This window comes from Diceros bicornis, chromosome 32 (genome assembly GCF_020826845.1).
Source record: "Diceros bicornis minor isolate mBicDic1 chromosome 32, mDicBic1.mat.cur, whole genome shotgun sequence".
Classification (NCBI taxonomy): Eukaryota; Metazoa; Chordata; class Mammalia; order Perissodactyla; family Rhinocerotidae; genus Diceros; species Diceros bicornis.
The window spans coordinates 8,103,081-8,119,622 of record NC_080771.1 but is presented as its reverse complement, the minus strand read 5'-3'; positions in this window follow the sequence as shown (position 1 = coordinate 8,119,622).

The window sequence follows — 16,542 nt, the reverse complement described above, 5'->3', positions numbered from 1 at the left end:
ACATGTTTATTGAGCCCTTACTATGTGTGTTTGTGAGACAGTGATGATCAACATCCAGCCCAGAGGGAGCTCACCTATAGCCAGAGTAACATGAAAGTCGGGGCTGGACAAGGCATGGTAGGCCTTCCAGTCTGGATGATTCAAATGAGTGGCCCATAGGCCCCACAGAGCCAACAGATGCATTTTGTTTGACTTGCACGGTTATTTTTTTTCTTATTTATTTATCAACTTGTACAGATTGGAAGATTTCATATAGACCCCTGGATTTTCACTTTCCCTTGAAAAACTACAAGCTCTGCAAACAAGCTCACATTTCTACATAGCCAGGGTTAGAACTGAGTAGCAGCTGCCCCCTTTGGTCCACCACAGTCACCCTCTTCTTGGTCCCTGTGTCTCCCCAGTGCTGAGGACAAGTGTTGGGAGCCCGTGTCCTGGCTCTGCTGTCATTTGTCTCGTAGAAGAGTTAAGAGGGCAGTGAAGTGTGATCACTCTCTTGTTTCCAACAAAAGAAGGAAGAGCTAAAAGAAGAGGGTCATACCTTTTAGTAAAATTCTAATGCGTGACCCATTTGATTTATTTATTTTCCCTGCAGTAGCAGTCAGGAGATGCTGGGTTAGGCTGTGATAACAAACAACCCCTGAATCTCATTGGCTTCAAAAGCAAAGGTTTATTCCTCATTCATGGTATGAGTTCACAGCAGGTTGGCCAGCGGCCTGCTCCATGTGTCCTCACCCTGGGTCTCAGAGTATCAGAAAGGCCACTATCTTAAATATGGCAGAAGGAGAGGGAGATCTGAGGGTTTCCCACCAGCAATTAATTGCTCCAGCACAGAAGCAGCACATGTCACTTCTGCTCACAACTCAACTGGCCAGAACTAGTCACATGGCCCCACCCAAAGGGAGCTAGGAAGTGTAGTCCTACCGTGTGCCCAGAAGGGGGCGAGCTGGAGCCATTTGGTGAGCAGCATTTATGACCCCCCATAATCGCCTCCTCCCTTCAGTATCTGAGATTGTAGACCCTGCTCTAGATTGACCTACCCATTTTATAGATGGGAAGATTGAGGCCTGGAGAGGGGAAGAGACTCAATAATAACCTTGTGTTGGGCCCTATGCTAAGCTCTTCCCACATGTTGTAAATTTTGCAGTGGCTAAGGGCCTGAGCTCTGAAGATGGTCAGATCTAGGAGTATGGTCTGGCTCTGACACTTGCAAATGTGTGATCTTGGGCAAATTGCAATGCTTCCCAAGCCTGTTGTAAACGGGATAACACTGGGATCTGCCTCATAAGGCTGTTTCCAGGGTTAAATAAGATGATTCAGTTTCTAAAGTCCTAGGCACCGTGGCAAACCTTGAGCACACGTTGGCCACTCCAAAACCTAGAACATTCTGCAGATGAAACTACTGAGGTTCAGGGAAGTTAAGAAACTTGCCAAAGTTCACGCATCAGAACTGGGTTTCAGGCCCAGGTCTTCTCACTCCCAGGTAAGTGCTCACAACTCTACACTCAGCTGCCTTTCCTTACTTGGAAACTTCCACCTTCTCAGCTCTCTTAACAATTGCACCTTCTTCCTTCCCTGCAGCCCTGGGAGGACATACAGAGATCCCAGATGCGGAAGCATTTTGAAAATTTGAGAATTGCACAGTGGCTAAGAGTACAGACTTTGGAAGCCAACAATTCAAGAGTTTAAATCACAGCCCAGCCCCTACTTGTCGAACCTGGGGACATTTTCTAAAGCTCTCTCCATCTCAGTTTCCTCATATGTCAAAAGGGTATAATAAAAGTACCTCGCCCATATTGTTGTGAATATTAAACAAGTTATTGTGGGGAAAGTGCTTAAAGCAATGCCTGGCGCCAAGGAGTGCTTAATAAATATTAGCTGTGTGCCAGGAGCCACTGTTATTACAAAAGCCTCTGTTCTTGAAGAATGTCTAAACTCGCGGGGAGACAAGAAGTGCCTCTAAGTACTGTCTGGGGACAACAGGATTGTGTGGTATTCAACGTGAGTTCTGAGAGGGCAGTGCAGGCTGTCTGAGCTGTGGGAAGCAGAGAAGGGTGGCCTGGAAGGGCTGAGAAGGCTTCTCTAAGGACAGTGTTCGATGGAGAGGAGTTGGCTGGGAAAGAGTGGGTGTCAATGGCAGGGTGTTTTGTGGGGAGCCTTATCCCAGGTGAGAGAAGGAGTAGAACAGGCATCATTTCACTTGGTCATTCAGATCTTTAATGATGCCTCCTCTGATGCGTCAGGCTCTGTGTTCAGTGCCAAGGACGCAAGATGAAGAAGGCAATTCAGTGTCATAGCTAAGACCATGGACACTGAGTTAGACAGACTTGGGTGTGAGTCCCAGCACTGTCACTCTTGATATGTGTGATCTTGGCCAACCTATGTAACCTCTCTAAGTTTTACTTTCCCATTCTGTAAAATGGGGATAATAATGGCACCTCATCATGGGGCCATTGTGAGGTTTAAATGAACTGCCTAAAAAGAGAAGTCAGCCCCTGATAAGCGATGGTCATTGTTGCCCTCCTTATTATGTACATCTTTTGCATTGGAAATTTGTGGGGAACATGGCCTGTGTGAGAAATACAGCTTCCAATTGGGGATTGTACCTAACCCAAAGGATGAGTGATCCATGCTGCATCCAGACTCCCCAAACTATGGGATGGTCCTGCATATGAATAAAAAGCATCTCAGAACAGTACTACTCAAAATGTGCTCCATGCTCCCATGCCAGCTCGCAAACTCTTTGTAAGAGATCTGGGATGAGATGACTTGAGAGGTGGAGGGCAAATATTTAGAAACTTTTATAGCAATTATACATTGTTGTAATGTAAATGCATGCTTCATAGACTTGTCTCATTGAACAGGGTGAGGACCAGCTCATTTATTGTAGAACGTGCATGGCTAATTGTGTGTGGCTCAAGCTGCATACCAGTCATGTGCAGGAGGACCATGCGTGAATCCATGACGGATTGGAAATATTTAAAAATGGTCCTTTGCAACAGATAGTTTGAGAAACACTGCTTTATAAGCAGGCAGAGAATTTTAATTTTGAGTGGGTAGATATATCAGTCAGGGTCCACCAGGAGAACAAAAAGTGCTCTACATGGTTCAAACATAGAGAATTTAATAGAGGGGATTGGTTACACAGGCAATGGAAGATCTGGGAAGCCAAACAAGAGACGATGATACAACCCAGAGACTGGCTACAGCAGGAAACTGCTCCCACTATTAGAACTGGAGGGACAACAGGAGGATGTGGTGCAAGCAAAATCAAGATTCAGGGTTGTCCAGAGGGAGCCAGACCCACGGCTAGGGCTTCCCAGCAGGAGCTGGAGCCATGGAAGAGACCAAGGCACTGCCATAGATGCCACAGGGGAACAAAGAGAGAGAAAAATAAATACTCTGACTTTTTCCCTCCTTCCATCCTCCAGTATTCTGCCAGTGCTTTCCTTTGGTTGAACCTACCCAGAAGCCAGTTGGCAAGAAAGGTTGAGAATAGAGACCAAGAGAAGGACAGTGAATGGATAATAAGCCAACAACTGTCACAGGGGCAAGAGAGAGCAGGAAAGTAGCCAGACGGAAATGACCTCCAATAGACTTCTTCTGACTGTGGTGCTGGTGGTGGATCAGAACTTCTCACCAGCCCTCTGTCTCTGGTCACTGAGAAGACCAAGTAAGACGGCGCTCACTTGAGACTCTCAGAGTTTAGAGAGGTGGGGGAGAAAAAGATGGAGTTTCTGTACCGCTGACCAACCCCAAGGCAAGATTCAGGTCTGATTCTCTAGATTATTTTCCCTCCAACCTTTGTCTTGTAACTTCCAAGTGGGAAAAAAAATCCATGTAATCTGTGATGTCCTCCATTTCTTAAATGGAGCTGTTACAGCCAGAAGACGTGTGCATTATGGAGAAGATTTAGGAGAATTTCTTGGGAAATGGAGAAAGAATTCCAGGAAAAAGTCTAAAACAACAACAACAACAAAAAAAAAAAAACCAGGAGGTTGGGAGACCAGAACACTTGTGAAAAGAACCTGCCAGGCTGGGACGCAGGGAGAAAATTGATACTAATGAAACATCATGAGCGAATTAAGACAGCCAAAGTGCTCTCAGATGTCTGTGAGACTGCTCCTCTCTCTGGCTCTTGGAAAAAGTTAACATGTAAAACTTCCTCATAAACAAAAGTATTTTAAGAATTTCAACTCGGAGACATTCCTGGCTAGCATCACTCATGCAGTTGGGAATACCTCTGATTAATTCCGGCTGGTAATTAGGTTGGAGAATGTTTGTGCCAAGCGCTCCCAAGAGCTGCATGAAGGGTGAGGAGAGAAGGCAGGGCAGAGCCCTCACCTCCTGCCTCCCTAACCTGAGGTGAGCTGGATGGCAACTTCTGGTTTTAGGCATGAAACCAGGACACTCTCAGACTAGCTCGGGTCATCTGTAAGACTGTCACTGAAACCACCTTGTGTGTGACCACTGGAGCGTCTCTCCAACTCGTGCTCCTTTCTCTGAGAACAGCCTCTCCCTACCCTACATTTAAATCACAAGATCCCAGACCTGATCCGATTGGACCAGGCGTGGTCACCTGACTAAAGCTGAGCCAATCAGATTCTCTCCCCCCATCGTCTAGAACTAGCATTTGCAGATGCGAGTCAGTTTCGACTTGTCACTTGAACTGGGGAAGCATGACGTCAGGAAATACTGGCTGGCTGCCTGTCACAGAGAAGCAAGTTTACAGAGAAAGATGAAGATCCAGAGAAAAGAAGCAATTCAAGGCAATGAGGCTTGAGAGAGAAACTGGTTTGGGACCCTGGTTCCTGTCTGCCAAGAGACCCAGTTTTATGGTCTTTCCTTGGATTTTGAGAGATGCATCCAAAAACAGTCCCCTTTTTTATTGTTTGTGAAAATTTGGGTTTTTGTTCTTTGCCACCAAGACACCAACAGTATGAGAAAATGGTGGTCACCATGTCATGGGCTAAGATGCCCCCAGTGCCTGTAGATGAGACTAGTCAACAATATTTTCTTACTACTCACTTCAATTTAGGAACTATCTATATGACACCTCTTCATTCTGTCTCCCATTTGGGGATGCCAATAAAGAGAGAAGTGGGTGAAGACGCTGCGCGATTTGATGGCTCCCCCAAAGCTGCCCTGACCAAAAGCAGCCCCTGCCCAGCTGTCTTATGTCCCATCATTAGAGTCATTCCACTCTGCCTAGGTCAACAGGATGCCACATGGAGGAGAGGGCCCATTGCACAGATGACATGCCTGAGGCTCGGAGCTTAAGTGACTGCTCCTTGCAGTTTCTAGAAAAGTTCTGGGCACCAGGTTAGTACTTGATAATTCCAACTGAGGCCTGTGACTCAGCTGCGATCCTCGGAGGAATCCTGCAGCTGTCTTGGGGAGATGACTATCAGTGCTTCCCAACACTGGCTGTACCTTAGAATTACTTGGTAAGTTATTTGAAAAAAAAAAAAAATCTGATGCCTGGACCACACTCCAGACCAACTGAATTGTAGTCTCTGGGTTTAGGACCTGGGCATTACTATTTTTTTAAAAGTTCCCAAGATGATTCTAAGATGCAGTCAGGGTTGAGAACTGCTGAGCTGGATGAATTACTTTTGGGAAAAAGGAGAGATGAATTGAGGTGATGAGTGCTGTATCTTCATTGTTGAGCCGACTGAGTGCCTTACCTGGGATGGGTGGGAGAAAGGGGGAAGAAGAGGTAGACGGGGACAGAATTGAGTTCAGAGGTTTCCTGTCACCACTGAGGTCAAACCAACTTGGACTGACTGAAGTTCGTCAGTCATCATCCTTCATTAATTTGGCCTCAAGACAAGAATTTATGGATGTTCTCAAACTATGAAGAAATGGCTTTGTTCAACAAAGGAAAGATGTAAATAAGACAGCCAGCCCTTTGGCCTGCTTAAGGGAACCAACCCTACACACACACACACACACACACACACACACACCCCACCCACCCCAGTGGTGGGTTTGCTACTAATACACTGGATTTTAGTTAGTCATTAAAGTAGATCCTTGGGGACCACTATTTGCCAAACACTGTTCCTGGCATATGGCAGAGACTCAATAAATATTTGCTGAATTAATGAATAAATGAACACATTGTCACTGTAGAAGTCAGCACATGCTGTTTGGATTATAGAAAGTTTTGAAAGAAATGTAATATTTTGAGGTCTAAACAAAAATGAGCTGACCTGCGTCTATCCAGAACCTGGGGAATCATAGGCCATAAATCCCAGGTTTTGGCTGGGGAATTTCTGTTGGTTTTGCTTTCAAGGTTCCCAGGCTCTAAACTGTCCCCTCTGCATGCTCTGAGGCTGGCTCCAGCCTAGCTCAGTTTGGGCCAGTAACAAAGGGGAGCGCGTGGGACATCTGCCCCTCACATGTGTCCTGTAGGGGGAGGCAGCTGCCCCCTCCGCTTGGCACCTCCTCTGGGCGTTCCCCTTTCGGGAGACGCATTGAGAGCCCAGGGCTTCTCAGACTTGCCAGCTGAAACGCCAGTAAGGGCAGAGGAGCGTGAACTCATAATCCTCATGATTTAGGGGCATTCTCTGAAGCAAACAGTGCCAGCAGGGCTGCTGTGGACTGAACTGAATTGTGTCCCCCCACCCCCAAATTCCTATGTAGAAGCCCTAACCCTCAATGCGACTGTGTGTGGAGATAGAGCCTATAAGGAAGTGATTAGGGTTAAATGAGGTCATAAGGATGGTGCCCTAATCCTTCGGGATTAGTGTCCTTACAGGAAGAGACACAGAGAGCTCTCTTGCACTCAGAGGAAAGGCCACGTAAAGACTAAGCTAGGAAGAGAGTACAAGGAACGTCTTTGAAGTTTCTTCAACTATTTAAAAAATTTTTTCTGTTGTAATTTACTTGACAATAAAGTCCTTGTTTGTTTTAATATTAAAAATAGTTGTTATTTAAAATAACATTTTTCCTGAAGTTTCACCTAATCCCTACCTTATCTCCAATTATCTTCCCAGGTGCACTTGCCTGGTTTGAAAAGTACATGAGGAGCCAAGTTGCGAAGAGGCGTAAAGGATTGTGACCAGAAGGGAGGGAGCCAAGACCCAGGCCAGGAGAAGTGTTTGCTGGAACTGAGGGTGGTTGTCCCTAAGAGGAAGAGGCTGAGGGACGGGCATGACAGCTGCCTTCAGATGTCAGAAGAGGAACCTGAAACATGGATCAAACCTGGGTCTTCAGTCTGACCAAACACTGCATCCCCTTTTGATAAACATAAAAGTCTTGCATGTCCTGGGGATTCTGGTATCCGTCCCTTGAGAGGGCACAGGTGGCTCTGCCCTCTGTGTATCCCATCAGCCAAATTTTCATCAAGCTTTTATTTGTATCCTAGAAAATAGGATTTATTTTACATTTGTCAAGTTTAAATATCACAACTTGAATTGTGTGTTTTCAAACCACTTACACCCCTGACCCCAACTCCACTTTGGAGATTCTCATGTACTCACCCAGCCTGCTTCCTTATCTGCCTGCTGAGTTTTGCTGTTATAAGTATGTGACTCCACAAAGCAGAGTTCAGCCGATGGGGATGAGTTCAAGGGAGGTAGATTTCAGCATGGAAAGGAAGACATTCTAAAAGTTAGAGCCATCCAGCATGGAATGGATTGACGTGTCAGGTAGCGAGCCACCTGTGGCTGGAGGTATGTAAGAAGAAACCAAGTGACTACTTGTGACCAGAGCAGCAATTGGATGCTGTGATTTCCAATTCTGATTTTTTGCTACAAGAACTGAGACGTATGACATGGAAACTCCAGTCTTCTGAACAAGCAGACACACCTTTGTAGGTTAAACACTTCAGTGTTTTAAAGACTGTTCTCCATACTTTCAAAGAGGTCCCCCTCACCTCCAATTCCTTGAGATCCCTAATTCTTTCTCCCACCCGGTTTGGGGAATTGAACCAAACTTGTCTGAGGAATGGAGAGCCCCAGGGTAGAGACACCAGAGGTGTGGAGTCTCTGAAGGGGCAGGCAGAGAAGGTGGCACAGGGAGCGCCATGTGAAAAGGCCACAGGGAATTTTCCCTGTCACTTCAGACTTTCTGGGCCAAAAGAGCCAGGGTCCATTCATTACAGACCTGGAGGTCCCAGTGCGCTGCCATGAAAACTTAGACTGGCCCTGGATCGGTCCGCCACCCCACCGTGTGCATATTGCCATCCCGAAAAGTGCAGTTCATCCCTCTCTCCTCGCTTTCTTGCCCTAGGACAGAGGTGGCCCACAGGCTAATCTCGATGCATTTGGTTTGACCAGGGGGGTGTTGCTATTTTTATTTTGTGATCCCTCTACTAGCAAACAAAACAAAATGAGGGATTTCGTGTCAGGAATCTAGATTTCCAGTTTCTCTGTAACACTCGGATCTGGGCACCTGGGCCTGCATCCCAAAGGGCATGGTTCTCCTCCTGTGCTGCCCTCCAGTCTCATCACTAGCTGGTCCCTTGTCTTAGCATGGCTTGCCCTCAAAGCAGATCCTGAGGCCCAGATTGGAGAGCGAGGAGTTTCCTTGGGAGGAAGAACACACGTGCAGAGGGTGGGGAAGTGGGACAGGGAGGGAAGAAAGCCCATAAAATGATGATTGTGGGTGGCTGGAGACCAGTCCTGCCGGGGTCACTGAGAGTCAGCACAGAACAGGCCTCAGTTTCCCTCCGGAGAGGAGAGGGAGCTGGGGTATTTGTCCACCAACTCCTGTCAATCACAGGCAGAGGCTGCTCAAGTGAAGAAGAGCCTGTGACCAGAGAGCCCTGGGGCAGAGAGAGGCAGATCCTGGCAGCTGGAAGGCCCAGAGCCCTGAAAGGGTGAGGCCATCCCCAGGGGCGGGTGCTGGTGGCTTCTGTGGTACCTCTGTAAGACGGTGGAGTCTGCTACCTGTGCTTTAAGCCGTGTCGTCCCGCCCTGATGAAAAGGGAAATCGCCTCTCATCCCAGCCTCATCTGACTCAGCTCCTGGTCAGTGTGACGTTGGCCCGACGGCGCGTGCGGGGGACTGGGGGACAGCTGCCAGGCAAGCTGCTCACTGTCCCTTACCAAGAAAGTCACCCTCCTCGCACAGCCTTGCCTCTCAGATCCCCTGATGGGGCAGACCTTCGTGATGGACAGACAGCACGAGTGTCCCGGGTCTTCTCTTTCCCCCTCCCCTAGCCAGCCAGTCTTGCTCTTTCCTTCTGGAACACTTAAATTCCTCAAGTCCTCCGCTCTCTTGTTCATTCTAAGATTAACCATCCAACTGGTTTTGATGGCAGGTTGCAGGGGGAATTAACTGGAAGGGAGGGATTAGCAACCCTTTTCGAAGTCAAATCTCCAGCTCTGGGTCATTAAAAATGATGCCTTTTTAAGTACTTCCATCTTTGCTGGCATCTTTTTGCTGACCAAAGGAAGAGCGGCAGACACCAGACAATGGGCCCCAATCTGCCCTCGTAGCCACAACATTTCCTGGAACCAAAGGGCTGGTAATATGTACAAATGAGAGGGCCGAGTTCTCTGCCAGGCCCTCCCCAGAGGGAAGTTAATCTTCACCATAGCCGTTCTTTACTCTGAGAATCTGTCTCGTAAACCCCGTGCAGAGGGTTGTTGTTTTCAGATTAGAGAGCCTGTTGACAGTCTCTCTTTCAGAAGATCTATGTTTTGGGGCTTTTAAACTTTGGGAACCATGCCTCCCAGCCCCTCTGGGATTCATTTTGCCAGAGGTGCCAGCCAAGAGGTTTTTTTTTTTCCCCCAAGTCTTTGCACACCAGGGCCAGAGTCAGGACTGACTGCAGCCTTTCTGGGTAGAATGAACCTTTTCTGGCCCATTCTCATCTTGTTTCCCTTTCTCAGATGGTGTAAACTGAGACTGGGGGAGGCCAGCCCATCAGATGCACCCAAGGGTTCCTGCCTTCTGGCGTGGGCAGTGACACAGAGATGTGACGGGGGTGGGGACAGGGCAAGGACAGAAAAGACATGAAGCCAAATGTGTGGGCCTTAAAGAGTGTTACTTAGAGCACAAGGCCCCACCGTTACCAGCTGGGTGTCCACTTAACTTCTCTCTGAGCTTGTTTCCTCAGCTATAAAATGGAAATAATGATAGCGCCAACCTCATGGAGCTATTGTAAACATAAAATGAGATAATGCAGGAAAAGCTACTTGCCTGGCACACGGTAAGAGCTTGATCAACAAGATCTGCTTTTGCCCTTTATCGTCATCCTCCTCCACACCATCACCATCATCACTATCCAGGCTTCCAGAAATACCAACACTGAGCAACAGTCTGTCAGAAAAGGACTGGGCCCCATCTATTGAGAAGGAGCAAAGCTGCTTCTTCAGTTAGGAAGGTTTGGAGATGTGCCTTGAAGAAGGGGAAGAATTTGGACAAGCGGCAATGTCATGGGGGCGTGTGGCGAGTCAGAGAAGAGGAGAGGAAGGCATTCCAGGTGGAGGGAGCCAGGTGAGGTGGGAAAGGAGAGATGCCCACATGGGTTCAGGGGTTAGCAAGTAACATATTTGGCTGGAGTGGGTAGAAGAAATGCAGAGAAGGGAAAATGAGACAGAAGAGGTAGGCTGCTTTAAACTAGGAGACCTATTTCACCGGAGCAGCGAGTGTGAGTGCTCAGAAAGAACAACTCTGCTTTCTAGGAGAGGCCAAACTTCTCAGCTAAGGGAATTTTCCTTTGGTCTTAACAAAATGGCCAACATGACCACACGCTTGGATGTTCCATTTGTCAAATTACATCCTTTGCTTCGACAGCAAATCTGAGGCCCTGCGTGGGGAGCCGGGAGTGGGAGAGGTGGGACATTTTATTGGACAGTATTGAATTTGTTCAGACCCCTGCAATTCCCCTGGAAGGGGCCATGGGTACGAGGTCAATTTACCCTCTGACCCGGAGCCACAAAGTTGATAATCAGCCGCCACAGTCTATGGAGGAGATGAACTCCGTTGTGGAGCTGTTCAATAAATCTGCTATTAGCAGGGAAAGCGCTTACATGCACTTAAAAAAAATTAAACAACAAAATAAGAGCCGTTGATTGACAAGGCATCAATAAAACCACGCACGTGCACTGTTGACCTCCCCCACCCCCACTTGCCAATCTGTGTTTATTAGAAATCAGTTGCTATAAATAGCTTGTGGCAGAGAAAACAATGAGCTGCTCCTCAGACGTGTGATTGAGAAGTGGTAACTGTTTACTACTTGGCTCTTGGTCTGATTTCGTTGGTCATTTGCTGCAGATGAAATGAGGGGTGTCAGGAGTGAGGGGCTGTTGTCAGCAGCGGTTAATAATGTTCTACCCTCCACCTTTAAAGCAGAATTGCTAGCTCCCCACCTCAGATCTATTCTTCCTTTTTGCTGACCAACTGAACCCCAGTTTCTTTTCAGGGTAGCAATGTGCTTTGCTAAAAAGCAATGGCTTTCCCATATTTCTCTGAAGCTAGTGTGGACCACGCAGTTCTAGCCAATAAGACACAGCAGAGGGTTTTGGAAGAATTTTTGCTGGCCTAATACATATGCTGCCTCTTTCTCTTTCGTCCTTCCACGTTACTCCTGCCTGGAATGTAGATGTAAGTCTGGAGGTAGAGCAGCCATACTGTGACAATGAGGCTACAAGCTTGAGGATGAAGACCACGGTGGTAAGGATGGGGGAGCAGAAAGATGGATAAAGTTGAAGTCCCTGATGTGGTCATTGAGTCACTTACAGCTCTAGGGTGCCTATTCATAGACTTTTTGTTGTGTGATAAAAGTAAACTCTTACTATTTCAGCCACTGTAGAAGGGCTGTCTGTTAATTGCAGTTGCACACATCTCTAACAGATGCAAACTTATTCCAGAATCTCATCTCAAGCTTATGTTGCGAGTGTGCCCGGCATTGGCCAGTGTGCAATGTGGGTAAGGTGCACCAATATGGTGAGTAAGAGCAGAGTGTGGTGGCTTTTGAATCAGAGAGGTCTGGGTTCAAATCCAGGAGCCAGCTGCTCTTACTAGCTCTGTGACCTGGGTCAAGTCTCTTTATAGGTCTGAGCCTCACTTGCCTTATCTGCAAAGTGGGGTAATAATAGTCCTTACTCCATAGGTTATCATAAGTATTCAACGGTGAATGAAACAGCTCCATCTTGCAGGGAATAGAGGCCCTTGCCTGAGGAAGGATAAGCCACTTACCTGAGCCAGGTGGGCACAAGCATGGCTGAAGAAGGTCCAAGAAGCGGGTAGACACAGGAGACCAACCACTATGGAGAAAGCTCGAAACAGAGAGCATTGGGCTGGGAGCCCAGAGCCCCGGATCTAGTTGGTCACACACACACCCCCTCCCAGGATCTGAAGAGGAATGCCCTCGGTGTGGGTTGTGTCATAGATTGTCTTCCTGGGCCTTATTGTCATCTCCTCACACCTTCATCCCATGTCCTTTACTGGGCACGGCCCCAGGCCTGTGCTGAACGCTTTCCACTTCCTGCCTCATTTCTTCTCTCCTTACTCCTCCGAGCTGGTGGTGTTAGCCCCATTCCACAGAGGAAGAAACTGAGGCTCCTAGAGTTTATTCCTCGCCTTTATTTACTCAGTCCTTCCACAGGTCAGGGGCCTCCTATCTACCAGACCCTGTGCTAAGCTGTCTCTTATTTAATCCTCAAAAGGACATCATGGAATAGATACTATGATCCTCATTTTTCAGATGAGGAGACTGAGGGTCAGAGAACTTATTGAATTCATTCACTCTTTCAATGAATTCTGAAGTAGACCAGGTGGCTCCTCTATCCAGAAGCAGAAGTGGCCAGAGCACAGGCCAGGCCTGTGGTCTCCCTGGAAGGCTGTCCCTGCATGGCCGTTCCTCCTGGGGACAGGAGTGGCCCATCTTTCCCTGTCAACACGCCTGAGGGTGGCGGGTAGGTGGCGCAGGCCATCAGGTGCCTTCCCGGACCCCTGCCCTCTGGCCTGGCTCTCAGCTTTTCATCATTGGTGGCCCTCCCGGGTTCATTTCAACCTCATATTTGCTTGCCAAGGGAGGCAGGGCTGTGACCATTTTCCCCATCTGACTGATGAAGATTGAGGCGAGTCCCTTAGCCCGTGCAGTCTGAGATAGATGGCAGACTAAAGTGTGGTGGATCCTATGGTGTCCTGCTCACATCCCTTCATTAGGCTGATGCACTCAACCCGCAGTGACTGTCAGTGTTGGCTGCTAATGGCTCACAGGTGCCCGTGGAATTGTCTAGACAATTGTCCTTGGCCAATTGTAAGCCCCCTTGCCTGGGAGATTAAACTCCCCGGTTCCTGAGAGCAACCTGCAGCCAGTGATTGACTGACAGGAGGGGGCAAGAGCCAGAACACCCAGCCTCGGGGTGGAATAGCCCTTGAGTTGTAGTGCCTGCCCCAGGGCTCCCCCGAGGCAGACTCCAGCCAAGACCGAATCCTTGCTTAGCTCCTTCCTTCCCTCTGTCCTACTGCCCTTACTCTCTTCCTCCGGAGAAAACGAATCACCCGAATCCCTGTTCTAGGCTCTGCTTCTAGGAAACCTGACTGAAGGCATCTGGGTAAAACCTTTGGAATCATCTAGTCCCACTCCCTATTTTTATAGAATCCTACCCAGCCCCGATTGCAAGCCAGAGTGGGTTACTGGTCTCCATTAAAGCTCTTACTGTACTGCCTTGTAATTGTCTGCTATGCCTCTGTCTCTCTTGACTGATTAAAAGACACTCGAGGACAGGACTGAGTCAGCTTTGTGTCTTCCTGCTCAGTGCCTGCCCTTCATGAGTGCCCAGTGATAAGAACAACAGTGACATTACACAGAGCTAACATCAAGTGTTTACCATGTGTCAAGCCCAGTTCTAGTAACTTTACGTGCATTAATTCATTTACACCTCGCTACGATCCTCTTAAGTAGGAAATATTATTCCCATTTTGCAGACGAGGAAACTGAGGCCTGAGAAGAACTATGCAGGGGAAGAATCGAGACTAGAAGGCTGTGCCCCCGACTCCTCATTGGGGCTCTCTCTGTCCCTCTGTTCAGAGAGGAGACATCACTCCCACCTACAAGGTCAGGTGAAAATTGTTCAGAGGGTCCCTAACAGTGTTTCTACCTTGCCCTGTGGGTGTAAGAAGGTACCAGGAATGCTTGACAAAAGCAAACCACAACTAAACTAAACATCCCGGTCTCATAGCAGGAATCATGCAAAAATGAGTAGGAAAGATTGATTACGGAAGGTCAGATCTGAGCTCCAATCAATATTTCATCAGCTTAAGAAATGAAGGCCCTCCAGGAGCCCACCCACATGTGAGGCAGAGAACGAGGTAGGAAGGAAGCTCTGTCCTCATACTTCACCTGCCCCTCCCCTCGCAGGTATTTTTACCTCCACTGGAGACATAGCAAATCCTCGGATGCACATCTCCGCTCTTTCCACTCAGGAGCTGAGCCGTCTAGACAGTCTTGGCGTCTCAAGGCTACCAAAGACTTTAGGGATCATCTAACCCACTCCCAATTCAGGAATGATAATAATAGTACTAAGGTTAGTTGACATGTAATGGGCACTTACTATGTAACGAGCACTTACTACGTAACCAACACAGCTGAGTGTTCTATGTGTTTATTTCTCCCAACCATCCTAGGAGGCAGGCACCACCGATATCTCCAACTTGCAGAAGAGGAAATGGGGCACAGAGCTTGCTTAAGTAGGTTGCTTAAAATCATACAGAAAGTAAGTGTATTTGTTAGGGTGGCACTAGTTCTGTAACAAATAATGCCCAAAATGTTCATGCTTCACACAGTGAAATTTACCTGTAGACCCCCAACATTCCAATGCAGGTGTTTCTGGTCACTGGGTGGTGTCCTCTACAAGGTGCTTTGGGAATCCAGGCTCCTTCCATCTTGCAGCTCTGCTATCCCCTAGGGCCTCATCTCCGTCAACCGTACCCACCCAGTGAAAGGAGAGAGAGAGCATGAGAAGGCACACCTGCCTCTTAGAATCTTGGCCCAGAAATGACATGCATCACTTCCTTTCATAGCCCATTAATGAGAACCAGTGATGTAGCCAAATCCATGTGCAAGAGGGGAAGGCAGATAGACGCTTCTTAGGGACAACTCTTCAGTGTGGAATGAAAGGGATGAATTTGGATACAACTAGCCACTGGCCACGGTAAGTCCTCCCTGAAGGTAGGGAGACGGGGGAGGGTCAAGAATGGGCACTGCAACCTCACCTGTCTCTTTTAACCCAGAACACAAAAGCTTCTGTAGAACCCCTCCAGCAGACTACCACTTAGGTCTTATTGGCTAGAACCGGGTCACATGTCCATCCCTAGCTGCAAGGGAAGCTGGGAAAACAGAATAGGATTGTCACGATTAGCTTCCATCCATCATGTTCCATCACCTGGGACTGGGTACGTTACCTTCTGGAATGAAAACAGGATTCAATCAGTAAGGAAGAAGGAGAGGAAGTGGATGTTGAGTCATCACCTGCTTGAGTCAACCACACATTCATTTATTCAAAACCTCTTCCACCAATGTTAACTGAACACCTTCTCTGTGCCAGGCGCTGTACTTGCTGCTGGCAGAGGAACTTTATCTATCATCCAAGGCCGTCCTGAGTCTCACCCAACACCGCACTGAAACTGCCTAGCAGGAACCTTAGGGGAGATAGATCCCAGAAACACCTTCCAGGATCTTCCTCAACCTTTAGCCCCATTAGATGCTTTTGCCAAGTCAAGGTCATCTCTCCTCTTTGGGGTGGCCATAAACAAATCCCAGGCTCCAGTGTCAGACGTGGAAATAGCATGCCCACATGTGGAGGTTCTCTCCCACCAACTCCATCGGCAGAAGGGACAATGCAGAGCCAGGTTCACTACCCACCCGCTGCCCCTGTGCCTGGCTCCCTGGAGGCGAGCCGGGAGGGCCCTCTCCCAACATTCTGACGACTGAACCAAGTTCCTGTTCAGAATGTATATAAAGTTATTTGGGCCAAATTTCCATGTTAACTCTTCAGATCAGAAACGCTCAGTGTCAGTTAAATGTGGTTGGAATATAAGACAACAGAGGCAAGATCGAGAACGTGTGCCCTGATTTGATTTAACCCAGAGGAGAAATGCCTTTTCCCTTCTGCTCAGCTATAACATTCTACATATGAAGATATGTGCGCGCTTGCTCTCTGCCAGAAATGTCAACTGCTTTTGATCTCCCCCTTTTAGATATTAAAGTTTCCCCTGCTTGCCCCTTTGCTCAGCGGGCCCCTGAAGGGCTTTCAAACCAATAAACAAGCCCGGAGCTGCAGAGAGGGTGGAAGCTGTTTGCCTTTTTGAGCTGGAGCCCCCTGGCCCGAAGGTCGTGTTTAATCAGCCTCAAGATTTTGGTTAACATTGACCTGGAGTTTAAAATAGCATTTCAATAACCTCAGCCACTTCCTGCTCCCCCCATCAGTCGTCGGGGGAGGGAGACAGAGGCCCATGGGTTTGGGGGTTTGTGTGTTTGTTGTTAAGATTCTGTAGCAAATGAGCCGTGTTGGCTGGTGGCCATGGCGGAGAGCTGTTCTTGCCTTGGGGAGGGGCCTGGCCTGGACGCCGGGACGGGTCT